A 17687-nucleotide genomic window follows, 5' to 3' on the forward strand; every position below is an offset into this window, starting at 1 on the left:
TTCTTAGTGTACAGCACTTTCTGAATCAATATTGTAGTTAATTAAACCCAGTAACTTAAAATAATAGTCAAAACTGACAAGCTTTTTAAAAATCATATTGCCTTGACATTCAATAATTAAATAATAATATCTCGAGTTACTTTTGCTTAAGAGTAAAATGTATTTTAAAAAGTAGTTACTAGAGAAGAAAGTTTTGCATAACTTGTGAATTTAGCACAATATCACTTTTACCTTTTAATGCAAAGTAGACATCCTTCTTCAGGTCAAATTCAGATAAAACCATTTTCATAGTTTGAAAATACATAGTAAGTCAGACATAGGAAAGATAGAAGATAATAAAAGATAACACAAATCCAGGTCAGTGAATTACACAGCCAGTGATACAAAAGGCAAATTGATCTGGTTTGATAGGTATAATAACTACCTATCTATATATAGATACCTTTATGTAGAAATCTCTATATAGATCTACTATATAACACACCCTATATAATTTTCTGCATGGAACTATGTAGCAGTAACTTAGTTTTTCATATCACAAGCTAGATATTTTAAATCTCAGTGATCAGTGACAAATGTGCAAAGGTAAGAAGAAGTGAAGTTGCTCAGTTATGTGCAACTCTTTGTGATCCCATGAACTGTAACCTCCCAGGCTCCTCCACCCATATAGTTTTCCAGACAAGAGTACTAGAGTGGGTTGCCATTTCCTTCTCCAGCAGATCTTCCTGACCCAGGGATCGAACCCAAGTCTCCTGCATTGCAGGCATATGCTTTACCCTGTGAGCCACCAGGAAACCCACAGGTAAGGTTAGAATGGTTCCAAATAGGAAAAGGAACAACAGACTGGTTCCAAATAGGAAAAGGAGTACATCAAGGCTGTATATTGTCACCCTGCTTATTTAACATCTATGCAAAGTACATCATGAGAAATGCTGGGCTGGAAGAAGCACAAGCTGGAATCAAGATTGTCGGGAGAAATATCAATAACCTCAGATATGCAGATGACATCACCCTTATGGCAGAAAGTGAAGAGGAAATAAAAAGCCTCTTGATGAAGGTGAAAGAGGAGAGTGAAAAAGTTGGCTTAAAGCTCAACATTCAGAAAACGAAGATCATGGCATCTGGTCCCATCACTTCATGGGAAATAGATAGGGAAACAGTGGAAATAGTGTGAGACTTTATTTTTTGGGGCTCCAAAATCACTGCAGATGGTGACTGCAGCCATGAAATTAAAAGACGCTTACTCCTTGGAAGAAAAGTTATGACCAACCTAGATAGCATATTGAAAAGCAGAGATATTACTTTGCCAATAAATGTCCATCTAGTCAAGGCTATAATTTTTCCAGTAGTCATGTATGGATGTGAGAGTTGGACTGTGAAGAAGGCTGAGCGCTGAAGAACTGATGCTTTTGAACTGTGGTGTTGGAGAAGACTCTTGAGAGTCCCTTGGACTGCAAGGAGATCCAACCAGTCCATTCTGAAGGAAATCAGCCCTGGGATTTCTCTGGAAGGAATGATGCTAAAGCTGAAACTCCAGTACTTTGGCCACCTAATGCAAAGAGTTGACTCATTGAAGAAGAGTCTGATGCTGGAAGGGAATGGGGGCAGGAGGAGAAGGGGACGACAGAGGATGAGATGGCTGGATGACATCACTGACTTCATTGACGTGAGTCTGGGTGAACTCCAGTAGTTGGTGATGGACAGGGAGGCCTGGCGTGCTGCGATTCATGGGGTCACAAAGAGTTGGACACGACTGAGCATCTGAACTGAACTGACTGAAGGTTAGAGTAATTTTAAATTTTGAAGTGTGAGAGAAGACATGTGAACACCAGCTTTGTGATTTATTAAATACCTAGATATGTCTCAGGTATCGAACTTCTATTGCTGTGTAGCAAAATGCTTTACATTTAGCAGCTTTAAATGAAAATTTGGTATTTCACATTTTTTGCAAGTTGATGTCCAGATATAGGTTGGTTGAGTCCTTTACTTAAGGTCTCACTGGGCTAAAAACAAGGTATTGACTGGGATTATGATCTCATCTGAGGCTTGAGGTCCTTTTCCAAACATTGGTTGTCAGCAAAATTCATTGCAATTTGGCCCTAGGGCTTGAGTCTGGTCATTTGCTAGACAAGGACAGCTCTCACATCCAAAGACTATCATATCCTTTGCACATAGCATCATCTCCTTAAAGCACAGTAGGGTGGTTCAATCTGCACAGTAGGGTGGTTCAATCCTTCAAGGCCATTAGGGGAGTACCTGCTGTTGTATCTTGTCTCCCCTAAAGATCCAGCTAATTAAGCAGAGCCTATCCAGAATAATCTTATATTTTATAAATCAAAGTCAACTGATTAGAGACCTTAGTTACATCTGCACAATGTGTTTTTCAATATAAAGTAACATAAATGGGAGTATTATGCCATTATATTCACAGCAGAGTTAGGTTTTACAGGCCATGTGCAATAGGACATGGAAATCTTGGGCCGTTCTATCATTCTGACTACTAAATTTGCTAATCTACATGATTTACCAAAGCAAACTATTTAAGTTATCTAAGCTTCAGGTGCCTTCATACCTAAAGTGCCTGTACTATATACCTCATAAGCTTATTTTGAACACTGCATGGAATAATGACTATAACATACATGATCTAGTTACAAATAATTACCAATAAGCAATAACGACCATTCTCTCCAGCCATGTCAGACTAGATCTGACAAGGTCAAGGGGTAACTTACAACAACTACTACAACTGGAACAAAATTATCCATTTCTACAACATTTCTTTGTATAAACATTTTTTTAAATTATTTCATTTCATTAAGCTTCATTATTTTATCTCATTCTTTAAAAATATTTTGGTGACTTTTCACTATTTTTGCATTATTACTTTGTATGAACCTGCCAAAAGATAATGATTATCAGACTAGGAAAACAAAGAATACAGAAAATCCAGCAATCTGTCAATTACAAAACACAAACTTAGAGGATGTGGGCAAATTTCAGATAATATAAATTAGGAATGTTGATCAGGAAGTAGTAGAAAATCTCTGTAGATAAGTAAACATTTTAAAATGAACCAAATGAAGAAGATTGAAGGTATGCTTCATTTCAGTTCAGTCGCTCAGTCGTGTCCGACTCTTTGCGACCCCATGAATCGCAGCACGCCAGGCCTCTCTGTCCATCACCAACTCCCGGAGTTCACTCAGACTCACGTCCATCAAGTCAGTGATGCCATCCAGCCATCTCATCCTCTGTCGTTCCCTTCTGCAATTGCCCCCAATCCCTCCCAGCATCAGAGTCTTTTCCAATGAGTCAACTCTTTGCATTAGGTGGCCAAAGTACTGGAGTTTCAGCTTTAGCATCATTCCTTCCAGAGAAATCCCAGGGCTAATCTCCTTCAGAATGGACTGGTTGGATCTCCTTGCAGTCCAAAGGACTCTCAAGAGTCTTCTCCAACACCACAGTTCAAAAGCATCAATTTTTCGGTGCTCAGCCTTCTTCACAGTCCAACTGTCACATCCATACATGACCAAAGGAAAAACCATAGCCTTGACTAGACGGACCTTTGTTGGCAAAGTTGGTCATAACTTTCCTTCCAAGGAGTAAGCATCCTTTAATTTCATGCCTGCAGTCACCATCTGCATTGATTTTGGAGCTCCAAAAAATAAAGTCTGACACTGTTTCCACTGTTTCCCCATCTATTTCCCATGAAGTGATGGGACCAGATGCCATGATCTTAGTTTTCTGAATGCTGAGGGTTTTTTTGTTTTGTTTGTTTTGTTTTTTAAACTTTACATAATTGTATTAGTTTTGCCAAATATCAAAATGAATCCGCCACAGGCATACATGTGTTCCCCATCCTGAACCCTCCTCCCTCCTTAAGACAACTTTTTCACTCTCCACTTTCACTTTCATCAAGAGGCTTTTGAGTTCCTCTTCACTTTCTGCCATAAGGGTGATGTCATCTGCATATCTGAGGTTATTGATATTTCTCCCAGCAATCTTGATTCCAGCTTGTGTTTCTTCCAGCCCAGCGTTTCTCATGATGTACTCTGCATATAAGTTAAATAAGCAGGGTGACAATATACAGCCTTGACGTACTCCTTTTCCTATTTGGAACCAGTCTGTTGTTCCATGTCCAGTTCTAACTGTTGCTTCCTGACCTGCATAAAAGGCAGATCAGGTGGTCTGGTGTTGCCATCTCTTTCAGAATATTCCCCAGTTTATTGTGATCCACACAGTCAAAGGCTTTGGCATAGTCAATAAAGCAGAAATCGATTTTTTTCTGGAACTCTCTTGCTTTTTCCATGATCCAGCGGATGTTGGCAGTTTGATCTCTGGGTCCTCTGCCTTTTCTAAAACCAGCTTGAACATCAGGAAGTTCACGGTTCATATATTGCTGAAGCCTGGCTTGGAGAATTTTGAGAACTACTTTAATAGCGTGTGAGATGAGTGCAATTGTGTGGTAGTTTGAGCATACTTTGGCATTGCCTTTCTTTGGGATTGGAATGAAAACTGACCTTTTCCAGTCCTGTGGCCACTGCTGAGTTTTTCAAATTTGCTGGCATATTGAGTGCAGCACTTTCACAGCATCATCTTTCAGGAATTGAAATAGCTCAACTGGAATTCCGTCACCTCCGCTAGCTTTTTTCATAGTGATTCTTTCTTTTTTTTTTTTTTAATTTTATTTTATTTTTAAACTTTACATAATTGTATTAGTTTTGCCAAACATCAAAATGAATCCACCTAAGGCCCATTTGACTTCACATTCCAGGATGTCTGGCTCTAGGTGAGTGATCACATCATCATGATTATCTGGGTCATGAAGATCTTTTTTGTACAGTTCTTCTGTGTATTTTTGCCATCTCTTCTTAATATCTTCTGCTTATGTTAGGTCCATACTATTTCTGTCCTTTATCGAGCCCATCTTTGCATGAAATGGTCCCTTGATATTTCTAATTCTCTTGAAGAGATGGCTAGTCTTTCCCATTCTATTGTTTTCCTCTATTTCTTTGCATTGATCGCTGAAGAAGGCTTTCTTATCTCTTTTTGCTATTCTTTGGAACTCTGCATTCAGATGCTTATATCTTTCTTTTCTCCTTTGCTTTTCAATTCTCTTCTTTTCACAGCTATTTGTAAGGGCTCCCCAGACAGCCATTTTTGCTTTTTTGCATTTCTTTTCCACGGGGATGGTCTTGATCCCTGTTTCCTGTACAATGTCACGAACCTCATTCCATAGTTCACCAGGCACTCTATCTATCAGATCTAGGCCCTTAAATCTATTTCTCACTTCCACTGTATAATCATAAGGGATTTGATTTAGGTCATACCTGAACTGTCTAGTGGTTTTCCCTACTTTCTTCAATTTAAGTCTGAATTTGGCAATAAGCAGTTCATGATCTGAGCCACAGTCAGCTCCTGGTCTTGTTTTTGCTGACTGTATAGAGCTTCTCCATCTTTGGCTACAAAGAATATAATCAAACACAGACTGAAATAAAATTGCTTCCAATTCTTTAATTCTCTTATGTCATAGTGGTGCAGAAAACAGAAAAAAAGCAGAACACTATCCAACTTATATTTTGAGACTAAGAAAACATATATATCAAAATATGACAGGCATATAAGAAGAAATGCAAACTCAGCCAATTCCTAGTGAACAGCAGCAACAAAAAAAGTAAAATAAAAAGAAATGCATAATTGACTCTAACAATGTCTTCAATATTTGTTCTGTTATTAGCTGGTAATTTGCTTTGTGTTTGTGTTTTACTCACAGAAATATAAACATGCTTCAACACAAGAAACTATTAAAGAAGTGGAAAATTGTTTAATTATTTCAGGTTCAGAAAAACGTATTATGTAATTCAACACAGGTTTATAAAAATGATTTTATCAAATGGAACTTTTTCGGGAATGTCCTTATATTAATAAGAGCTACTTACCAAAGAAGCAAGCAATCAAAAAATTTCTGCCAAATCTCATTTTACAGGAAACAACTAGAGAAACTGAATAAAATACATAGATAAATGATTGAATTCTGAAAAGATAAACCAAGGCAGGTTGCATTTCCTAAATTCTGGAGACAAGGTAAGCAAACTAAGTTAAGATCAGGCTTGACCCTGCTTTTAATGCCAGGGTGTTTTCATTCTTAAATTCTGGTAAACAGAAGTAGCTGGAGCTTTTTATAGCTCCCTGGAACGGAAATGTGCATGTGTATATGGATATTCACTTTTGTCAAGGAGAGAAGTCCACGAAGAGAGGGAGGAAGAAATGTGCCCAAGTGTTGAAGAGCAATCAATTGAAGACATTTGTTCCCTAGGGTGAAACTACCCAATGTAAGCAGAAAGCCTCTAAAGTGAACAGCAAAGATTAAGTATTCATATCTCCCAGGAAAGGAAGAGTGTGGAGATTTGGGCCTTTAAGTGGGACTGTTCCTGCTGCACACTTCTGACTTTAATTGAAACCCCAAAGGGTCACAGTCTAGAAGCAAAATAAACCAGCAACATTCTCAGGCCAGATCATGCTAAAATTCTACTCAACATTTTATTTGAGGTCATCTACATGTATTCTGTTGCCATGCTAAAGAAATAAAATGCTCTTTGGGAGAAGTTAAAATTAGAAGAAAATTTTCAATGTTTAATAACAAAATATCTGCTATTCAATAAAAATTAAATAAATGCTGATGACCAAAATTCGAGATAAAAACACATGGTAGAAATAGACTATTTAGATATTGTGTTAGTGGGTATTTTGAAATGACCAAGATTAATATAAACACTATAAACATGCTATAAAAACTCAAAGAACTTCTGTGATTTGACAATAATGATAATTTAAATTTAATAATTTATTCCATTCTTTAAATAAAATCTTAGCAAAGGATTAGTAGTAAATATCCAGATTAAAGTATAAAAAAGACAATAGAGAAGTCAGAAAAAATAAGCTGTCAAATATGGGAAGCAAAAGAACTAGTATAACTTTAACTGAATAGTTAAGAGTGAGGAAAGAGAAACAAATAAGAGCAATATTTGAAAAATTACTAATTGAGAAAGTGTTACTTATTCAGTCATCTCTGACTCTTTTCAACCCCATGGACTGTGGCCTACCAGTTTCCTCTCTCATAATATCAAACAGGGGGTGGTGACAAAAACCATCCCAAAGAAAAAGAAAGGCAGAATGGTTGTCTGAGCAGGCCTTACAAATAGTTGAGAAAAGAAGTGAAAGGCCAAGGAGAAAGGGAAAAACATACCCAAATGAATGCAAAGTTCAGAGAATAGCAAGGATATAAAAGAAGCCTTCTTAAGCGAACAATGAACATAAATAGAGGAAAACAATGGAATGGGAAAGACTAGAGATCTCTTCAAGAAAATTGGAAATACAAAAGGAATATTTCATGCAAAGATGAGCAAAATAAAGGACAGAAACCATATGGACCTAACAGAAGCAGAAGAGATTAAGAAAAGGTGGCAAGAATACACATAAGAGCTATACATAAAGATCTTAATGACCCATATAACCACAATGGTGTGATCACTCACCTAGAGCCAGATGTCTTGGAATATGAAGTCAAGTGGGCCTTAGGAAGCGTTACTATGAACAAAGCTAGTGGAAGTGCTGGAATTCTAGTTGAGCTATTTCCAATCCTAAAAGATGATGGTGTGAAAGTGCTGTACTCAATATGCCATGAAATTTGGAAAACTCACCAGCAGCCACAAAACTGGAAAAGGTCAAATTTCAGTCCAATCACAAAGAAAGGCAAAGAATGTTCAAACCAGCATATAATTGTGCTCATTTCACATGCTAAGAAGATAATGCTCAAAATCCTTCAAGATGACTTCAACAGTACATGAACCGAGAACTTCCAGATGTACAAATTGGGTTTAGAAAAGGCAGAGGAATCAGAGATCAAGTTGGCAACATCCACTGGATTATAGAAAAAGCAAGGGAATTCCAGGGGGAAAAAAAATCTATTTCTGTTTCATTGACTGTGCTAAAGCCTTTGACTGTGTGGATCACAACAAACTGTGGAAAATTCTTAAAGAAATGAGAATACTAGACAATCCTACCTGCCTCCTAAGAAATCTGTATGCAGGTCAAGAAACAGCAGTTAGAACAGGACATGGAACAACACACTGGTTCAAAATTGGGAAAGGATTATATCAAGGCTGTATACTGTCACCCTGCTTATTTGATTTCTATGTAGAGCACATCAAGCAAAATGTAGGGCTGGATAATGCTTGAGTAGGTATCAAAATTGCAGGGAAAAAATGTCAACCACTTCAGATATGTAGATGATAACACTCTAACAGAAAGTAAAGAAAAACTAAAAAGCCTCTTGATGAATATGAAAGAGGACAGTGGAAAAGCTGGCTTAAAACTCAACATTCTAAAAACTAAGATCCTAGCATCCAGTCCCATCACCTCATGGCAAATAGATGGTTAAAAAAAAAAAAATGGAAACCATGACAGATTTTATTTTCTTGGCTCTAAAATAACTGTGGATGTTGACTGCGGCCCTGAAATTAAAAGACACTTGCTCCTTGGAAGGAAAGCTATGACAAACCTAAACAGAGTATTAAAAAGCAGAGAGATCACTTTGCTGACAATGATCTGTATAGTCAAATCTATATTTTTTCCAGTAATCATGTACAAGTACGATATTTGGACTAGGAAGAAGGCTGAATGCTGCAGAATTGATACTTTCTAACTTGGGATCTTGGAGAAGACTCTTGAGAGTCCCATGGACTGTAAGTAGATCAAACCAGCCAATCCTAAAGGAAATCAACTCTGAACAGGGGACAACAGAGGACAAGATGGTTGGATGGCATCATTGACTCAATGGGCATGAATTTGTGCAAACTCCAGAAGACAGAGAAGGACAGTGATGCCTGGTGTGCTGCAGTTCACTGGGTCACAAAGATTCAGAGTCGACTTAGTGACTGAAACAATAATAACTGATTGATAGTTGTCAAATGATAAGAAAAGTAAGTAGTCACAGATGTAGAAACCGCTCAGATTTAGAAATCTAGACCTTTTAAGGGTTAAGTACAAAGAAAACATTATGCAGGGTGAGACTGCTGATAATCAAAGAGTAAATATTAAAAGCAGCCAAAGGACAAAGATCTTTACTTTCAGAGACAGCAGGACTGACAGCTTACTTCCCAACAGTGGAAGCAAGAACTCAGCAGAAGAATATGTTAATGGAGTGAGAGAAATTAACTGCCAACCTAAATGTCCATACCCAGTGAAATATATCCTTCTTCAATTCTGTCCAGGTAGTCTAAACTACTCCAGTGGTCAGATTCCTGCTTCTCTCCCAACCTGAAATATCTTTGGTTACTTAAACTAACCTTTCTCCTACTTTTTTTTTTTTTTTTTGACTTCTTCATTTTTTATTTTATTTTATTTATTTTTTTTTTTTTTTACTTTACAATATTGTATTGGTTCCCCTAAAATTTTAGTTTTTATTCCACTGTTAAAGTAAAATAAAAGTCACATTCTACCTGAGGTCTTTTACCTGTTCTCCACTATATTTTCCTTCCTCACAATTACTATTTTAAATTTTATGACACTTTTTTTAATGTATACTAGTTATACATATATTTTGTCTTATGCTTCAGTTCAGTTCAGTCGCTCAGTCGTGTCTGACTCTTTGCGACCCCATGAATCGCAGCACTCCAGGCCTCCTTGTCCATCACCAACTCCCGGAGTTCACCCAGACTCATGTCCATCGAGTCAGTGATGCCATACAGCCACCTCATCCTGTTGTCCCCTTCTCCTCTTGCCCCCAATCCCTCCCACCATCAGGATCTTTTCCAATAAGTCAACACTTTGCATGAGGTGGCCAAAGTATTGGAGTTTCAGCTTTAGCATCAGTCCTTCCAAAGAACATCCAGGACTGATCTCCTTTAGGATGGACTGGATGGATTTCCTTGCTGTCCAAGGGACTCTCAAGAGTCTTTTCCAACACCACACGTTAAAAGCATCAATTCTTCAGCACTCAGCTTTCTTCACAGTCCAACTCTCACATCCATACATGACTACTGGAAAAACTATAGCTTTGACTAGACTGACCTTTGTTGGCAAAGTAATATCTCTGCTTTTTAATATGCTATCTAGGTTGGTTATAACTTTCCTTCCAAGGAGTAAGCATCTTAATTTCATGGCTGCAATCATCATCTGCAGTGATTTGGGAGCCCAAAAAAACAAAGTCTGACACTGTTTCCACTATTTTCCCATCTATTTCCCATGAAGTGATGGGCCCAAATGCCATGATCTTTGTTTTCTGAATGTTGAGCTTTAAGCCAACTTTTTCACTCTCCACTTTCACTTTCATCAAGAGGCTTTTTAGTTCCTCTTCACTTTCTGCAATAAGGGTGGTGTCACCTGAGTATGATATTGATATTTCTCCCAGCAACTTTGATTCCAGCTTGTGCTTCTTCCAGCCCAGTGTTTCTCATGATGTACTCTGCATAGAAGTTAAATAAGCAGGGTGATAATATACAGCCTTGACGTACTCCTTTTCCTATTTGGAACCAGTCTGTTTTTCCATGTTCAGTTCTAACTGTTGCTTCCTGACCTGCATATAGGTTTCTCAAGAGGCAGGTCAGGTGATCTGCTATTCCCATCTCTTTAAGAATTTTCCACAGTTTATTGTGATCCACAAAGTCAAAGGCTTAGGCATGGTCAATAAAGCAGAAATAGGTGTTTTTCTGGAACTCTCTTGCTTTTTCCATGATCTAGTGGATGTTGGCAATTTGATCTCTGCTTCCTCTCCCTTTTCTAAAACCAACTTGAATGTCTGTAAGTTCACGGCTCATGTATTGCTGAAGCCTGGCTTGGAGAATTTTGAGCATTACTTTACTAGTGGGTGAGATGAGTGCAATCTTATGCTTAGTACTTATTATATTTTTAAGTATCTCACTTATTTTACTTTGTGTTTCCCTGACTTGTAAAATACAAATTCTGTTTTGTTCACCAATTATCACTCTCTGGAATACTCTGTTTCGCTGAAATAGCAGAAGTTAAAGTGTAAAATATGTATGATATTAATTGGTAATACATTGTCCAGAAAATATTTTGTTTATAATTTCTAGTTATTCAGTGATCTCCCTTTTCTAACAAGAATGAAATATTTTAGAATTCAATAACCCTTCCATTACAATCAACTAAAACTAATTCTATAAATGAGATTTGAAAATCCCCCCCCACCCCAAAAAATGGACCAGTTCTATTATGAAGTGTTTACATATTGAGGTAACAATATTTGATTCAATCATAGCCACAAAATTCATTTTACTTTTGAAAGTTACTTTTCAATTCCTGGAAATTTAGATACACACTGTGAAGAATAATATATTGTCTTTTTCAAATTCATTACTTATAGGAAGAAGGATTAAGATTTATGTTTTCATTAATAATATAAAAAAATGAAAATCCATAACTAATTCAAATCTTATAAGAATACTCAATTCTTATAAGAATAAAGTGTTCTGCCTGTTGACTTATCTATTTCTTTTTAATACTATTTGAAGTACTTGCTTAATCTTTAAGGACTTATTGAATTAAACATAAAGACTGCCAAATATTGAATAAAATAATACTCAAGGTTATGTGTAAATATAGTAATCTTTATCCTTAAAAACAAACAAGCAAAACTATGTAAATATTAGCTGGAGAAAATGATTTATCTTGGTATTTAAATCTAAAGTGAAATAATGTGTATTATTTCTGACAGAAAGTTAATGGAATATTTTAAAACAATTTATAAGAAAAACTATAAATACTAAATTTGATTAAACATATTTTGACATAAAGCAATGAAAATATATGTTAAATTAAGTGGTATTTTCAGAAAGAACTGTTTTAGAAAAACACAATTTTTTAAACTTGGGAAAATGTAATATAACTATGTGAAGAATGTGAAAATCCACACTTTAGATGCATATATTATTAATAGGATATAAATCAAACTATGCTGACCTTTTAAAACTTTCTAAACATAAGTTGCTAAGAAACTTAGTAATTGTTTTCATTTAAAGATATTTTTGGTTAATGATAAAAGAGCAAATTAGCATTTCAATGTCTATTCTAAATGAAAAAATGACATGAAATGCAAATTTCCACTAGTTTTATTTTCTTTTATTTTCTATTTTCCTGTTAATCTAATAATAAAATTCATATTATTAATATATTCTTCAAGATAATCTCAGCTCTTCATCTACTCTGTTATTTTGGTTATATATCTCTATTAGCAATCAGTTTATAAAAATATAGTTCTTTTAATGCATGTCCTACTTTCATAAAACATTAGTATTACTTTCCAAAGTGTTCCCTTATCTTCAACAGTGCTTTTTGTTTGTTTGTTTTTAAAGAAAGTTTTAGAGAAACTGGAATAAAAAGTCTTCGGCTATTAGTTGCTGTTGTTCAGTCACTAAGTTGTGTCCAACTTTTTGCAACCCCATGGACTGGAACATGCCACACTTCCGTGTCCTTCACTATGTCCTGGAGTTTGTTCAAACTCATGTCCATTGAGTCGGTGATGCCATCCAACCATCTCATCTTCTGTCACCTGCTTCTAGGCAAATAGTACCAGAATTTTACTCCTTACTGATAACATGGTTATGATGGAAAAATAGTTTATCTGATATTGATGTGTACTGTTCAAACATATTCTTATATCTTCTATACTGTTTTCCAGATTGACTCAATTTGACAGCTGGAGAAACAGTCTATTACTGAAAACTGTATCCCCTTGACATACAGAATACTTAAGAATACCAAAAAAAAAAAAAAGAAGAAGAAGAAGAAGCAAACTTCTGAGGGACTATCACAAACATAAAGATGCCAGAATATGAATGCAATTTTGCTATAGATAATTTAGTTTTTTGGGACAATTACTTTTTGGTCTGAAAGTCAAATGGCACTAATAATGTTAGCACACCATTAACTAAAAGTCGCTTGTCTGCAACACCAGGGTTTTCTAGAACACACTACAGAAAGGTGATGCATAGTTCCTCCTCTCAGTTTTCTAGCACATTAGAGAGCCCATAGAATTTTACATACATTATTGTTTGAAACCATCTAAACACTAGATTATTTGGCTCAGTTGTTTTAAAAATTTTTGTTTGTTAATTGTAAATAAGAAACTCTTACAAAACACATTTCCCTAGGGTGTGTAGATAAATTAAGCCCTGGAAAGCAGATGGGCCCTGACTTAGCTGGGGATGGAGCCCAGAGCTCTGCCTGCTTAGCTGTCATAGCCTCTCTCTCCACACCAGGCCCTGAGGATAACAGTCTCTCACTTTGATTCTCAAAAATGCAGATTGAAAACCACTAATCCATCCAACCTATTCCATTTTATAATGAGAAAACTGACCCTTAGAGGCTAATGGCTCCAACTAAAGTAACAAGTTGATGGCAGAACAGAATTAGAACTCATGTCCCCTGACTCCCTGTCCAGTATTTCTAAATGTAGCTAAAAATCAATTAAAAACATCTAACAAATTATTTGTCTTACATACTGCGGTGCTCCCATGTTGGGTGCATATAAATTTATAATTGTTATATCTTCTTCTTGGATTGATCCTTTGATCATTATGTAGTGACCTTCTTTGTCTCTTTTCACAGCCTTTGTTTTAAAGTCTAATTTATCTGATATGAGTATTGTGACTCCTGCTTTCTTTTGGTCCCTATTTGCATGGAAAATCTTTTTCCAGCCCTTCACTTTCAGTCTGTATGTGTCCCCTGTTTTGAGGTGGGTCTCTTGTAGACAACATATGTAGGGGTCTTGTTTTTGTATCCATTCAGCCAGTCTTTGTCTTTTGGTTGGGGCATTCAACCCATTTACGTTTAAGGTAATTACTGATAAGTATGATCCCGTTGCCATTTACTTTATTGTTTTGGGTTCGAGTTTATACACCATTTTTGTGTTTCCTGTCTAGAGAATATCCTTTAGTATTTGTTGGAGAGCTGGTTTGGTGGTGCAGAATTCTCTCAGCTTTTGCTTGTCTGAAAAGCTTTTGATTTCTCCTTCATACTTAAATGAGACCCTTGCTGGGTACAATAATCTGGGCTGTAGGTTATTTTCTTTCATCATTTTAAGTATGTCTTGCCATTCCCTCCTGGCTTGAAGAGTTTCTATTGAAAGATCAGCTGTTATCCTTATGGGAATTCCCTTGTGTGTTATTTGTTGTTTTTCCCTTGCTGCTTTTAATATTTGTTCTTTGTGTTTGATCTTTGTTAATTTGATTAATATGTGTCTTGGGGTGTTTCTCCTTGGGTTTATCCTGTTTGGGACTCTCTGGGTTTCTTGGACTTGGGTGATTATTTCCTTCCCCATTAGAAATTAACAATAATACAATAATAGTGGGAGACTTTAATACCCCACTCACACCTATGGATAGATCAACTAAACAGAAAATTAACAGGGAAACACAAACTTTAAATGATACAATAGACCAGTTAGACCTAATTGATAGCTATAGGACATTTCATCCCAAAACAATGAATTTCACCTTTTTCTCAAGCACACATGGAATCTTCTCCAGGATAGATCACATCCTGGGCCATAAAGCTAGCCTTGGTAAATTCAAAAAAATAGAAATCATTCCAAGCATCTTTTCTGACCACAATGCAGTAAGATTAGATCTCAATTACAGGAGAAAAACTATTAAAAATTCCAACATATGGAGGCTGAACAACACGGTGCTGAATAACCAACAAATAAAAAAAAATAAAATAAAATAAAGCACAGAGATGGCCAGAGTATGAAAAATCATGAACTATCTACTAGAACCTTACTGAAAATGAAATAAAATGGTCATGTTGGAAGTAAAAGGATTGGAAAAGATACACAAACAGTAACCAAAAAAAAAAAAAAAGTAGTGTCTATATTAATATCAAGTAAAATTGATTTCATATCAAAGAAAATTAAAAAAAAAACATCTAACAAATTAATATATTCAGAAATATATTTTCTGAAATATATGATGAAAACAGTCTGAGAATTTTAAGGTAACCTTTAAATTGTGTATGTAGAATAATTCTTTTAATATATGATTCCCGTATTCTCTTTTCTCTGTGAATAATTAAGTGGCTAGATGGTCTGGGCGGCATCAAAGTGATGTTTTGCAAATAGCAGTGTGAATAATAAATATTTTTATCCTCATAAGAGAGATGCTAAAGGAAAAATCCAAAAGTTAACAGTGTAACTGATGTTAATCGGTTTATCACTAGCATTCTTGCATGGAATAAGGAGGTCTACCTTGGTACTACAGGTGATTTTCAGGTTGGATATGGACAGCTCTCATGCTCACTGAGCTTGACGGTGGCAGGGAGTAGCAAGAGTAAATATCACTGCTTTGATTGAAAGAGGTAGTCATGGGAGCTTGCAGCCTCAGGATATATTTAAATCTGCGTGACTGAAAGTTTAAAAGTAGAGAACTCATTTCCAGCATAGAGACCCCTAGGGAAATGAGCATCTGTAACAGTATGAAAGTAAGCTAGGCTTTTGCACAGTAAAAGTAACAAAGAATAATGTAATATTTTCCTATTATTTAAGTATTTTCCTATTATTTAAGTATTTTCAATACCTCCCTGGGGCTTCCCTGGTGGCTCACATGGTAAAGAATCAGCCTGCAATGCAGGAGGCCTGGGTTCAATCCCTGGGTTGAGATAATACCCTGAAGAAGGGAATGGCTACCCACTCCAGGCAAGAGAAGGGGATGGCAGAGGATGAGATGGCTGGATGGCATTACTGACTCAATGGACATGAATTTGAGCAAGCTCTGGGAGATGGTGAAGGACAGGGAAGCCTGGTATGCTGCAGTCATGGGGTCGCAAAAAGTCAGATACAAGTGAGAAACTTTCACTTTCACTTTAACAATTACTGAATGCTTTGTCTGTAGGTTGCAGTTCTTTGACAGGAGAGCTGTATCATCTTATGGTTAACCATCATGATTTTATTGCAGGTTGATAGCTACCTTTGCAATGGAAATCAGAAGTAATAAAGGTGAAATAAAAACTCAGACACAATGCTGTAACCAAAAACAGGAAGGACAAAAATGGTTATAACAATGCTTAGAAAAGTGTTACCCTGTTGGGATCCGTGAATCCAGTGATAGCTTGGAAGCAAATCAGTTGCAAAGAAGAAACAAGTCAGTTATTTTAAAATTTAATTAGTTATGAAAACAAGTCTCTGATATATGTTGGAATTTTAGAATTTAATATTATTGATTTGATCACTTCTCCGAAGGAAATGGCAATCCACTCCAGCACTCTTACCTGGAAAATCTCATGCATGGAGGAGCCTGATAGGCTACAGTCCATGGGGTTGCAAAGAGTCAGAGACGACTGAGCGACTTCGCTTCACTTCACTTCCCCTCCCTCAGGATTATCAGGTACTTCTTTGTTCCATCTTTTTCTTCTTTTCATACTTATTTGTATGTTTTGTTGAATCAGGGAATGAAGACTTATGTTGTACATAAATATTTTCTACACAGATTAAACCAGTTATGGGTTCTTATATATCTTCCACATAGATAGATAGATAGATAGATAGATAGAACCGGTATCATGTGATTCATTGATATAATGTGATTGGAGATGAGAGTTAAATCCCTGGAAGAGGTTCAGGGTGTTTGGCTTGAGTCAGGTCTAGGAGGGGTCGGGTCTAGGAGGCTCCCACACCTAAGACACTGAGAAAATGACCTAATTGAACATAACTGGTCATAATATTTAAATAAATGTGAACTAGGTCCACATTCTCTAATAGCTCTTTCATTCTTAAAATGATCATGTTTTTATTTTTCTGTTTATACTAATATTTTCTAGAACAGCCAGGTGTTAACAAAGACAGTTTTTCTATTCTGCCTAGTATGCCATCAGCTACCTAGAACATTCCTCTCCAGTGGTCAAGTTTTTGACTTGGATTACAAGTTTATAAACATTTTTTCAGATAGTTTCTTTTTATTTTGTTGCTATAAATAAATATAAAAAGAGGAAATTTCTAAGTATGAAATATAAAAGTAATTTTGAGTATGTGATAGAATGAAATGACTGATAGCTATCTAATCACATATTATTAATCATTTTCTTGTTAAATAGTGTTCAATTTTAAGCAATCATCTTAAAATTCAAGATAAAAATAATTTTGGAAGAATTCTTCACAGTACCTTTTTAAATTACTTTCAATGATTTCTTCATTAATGTAGAATCCAAGAACAGTTAATATAGATCTCCATAAGCCTTTTTCTTTTCTAAAGTCTCTTTTGAAGTATTTAGATTTGTCTTTTAGGCATTTTTTATACTTTCAGGAAATCCAAATTGTACACAACTTAAATCCACAAGTCTAATTTTGTCCCACAAATCTTGGATGTCACAAAATACAGTTTTGCCTTCTCTCCTTTAACATTTCTGAACATTTTTTTTTTGTTTTAATTGGAGTATAGTTGCTTTACAATATTGTGTTACATTCAGGTGTACGGCAAAGTGAGCCAGTTATACATATACATGAATCCACTCATTTTTAGGTTATTTTCCTATTTAGGTCATTACAGAGTATCGAGAAGAGTTCCCTGTGCTATACAGTAGGTCCTTATTAGTTATCTATTTTATATATAATAGTGTGTATATATCAATCCCAATATCCTAATTTATCCTATCCCACCTTATTAATGGTTACTTACTGG

The sequence above is a fragment of the Bos taurus genome, chromosome 9, assembly GCF_002263795.3.
Source record: "Bos taurus isolate L1 Dominette 01449 registration number 42190680 breed Hereford chromosome 9, ARS-UCD2.0, whole genome shotgun sequence".
Lineage (NCBI taxonomy): Eukaryota > Metazoa > Chordata > Mammalia > Artiodactyla > Bovidae > Bos > Bos taurus.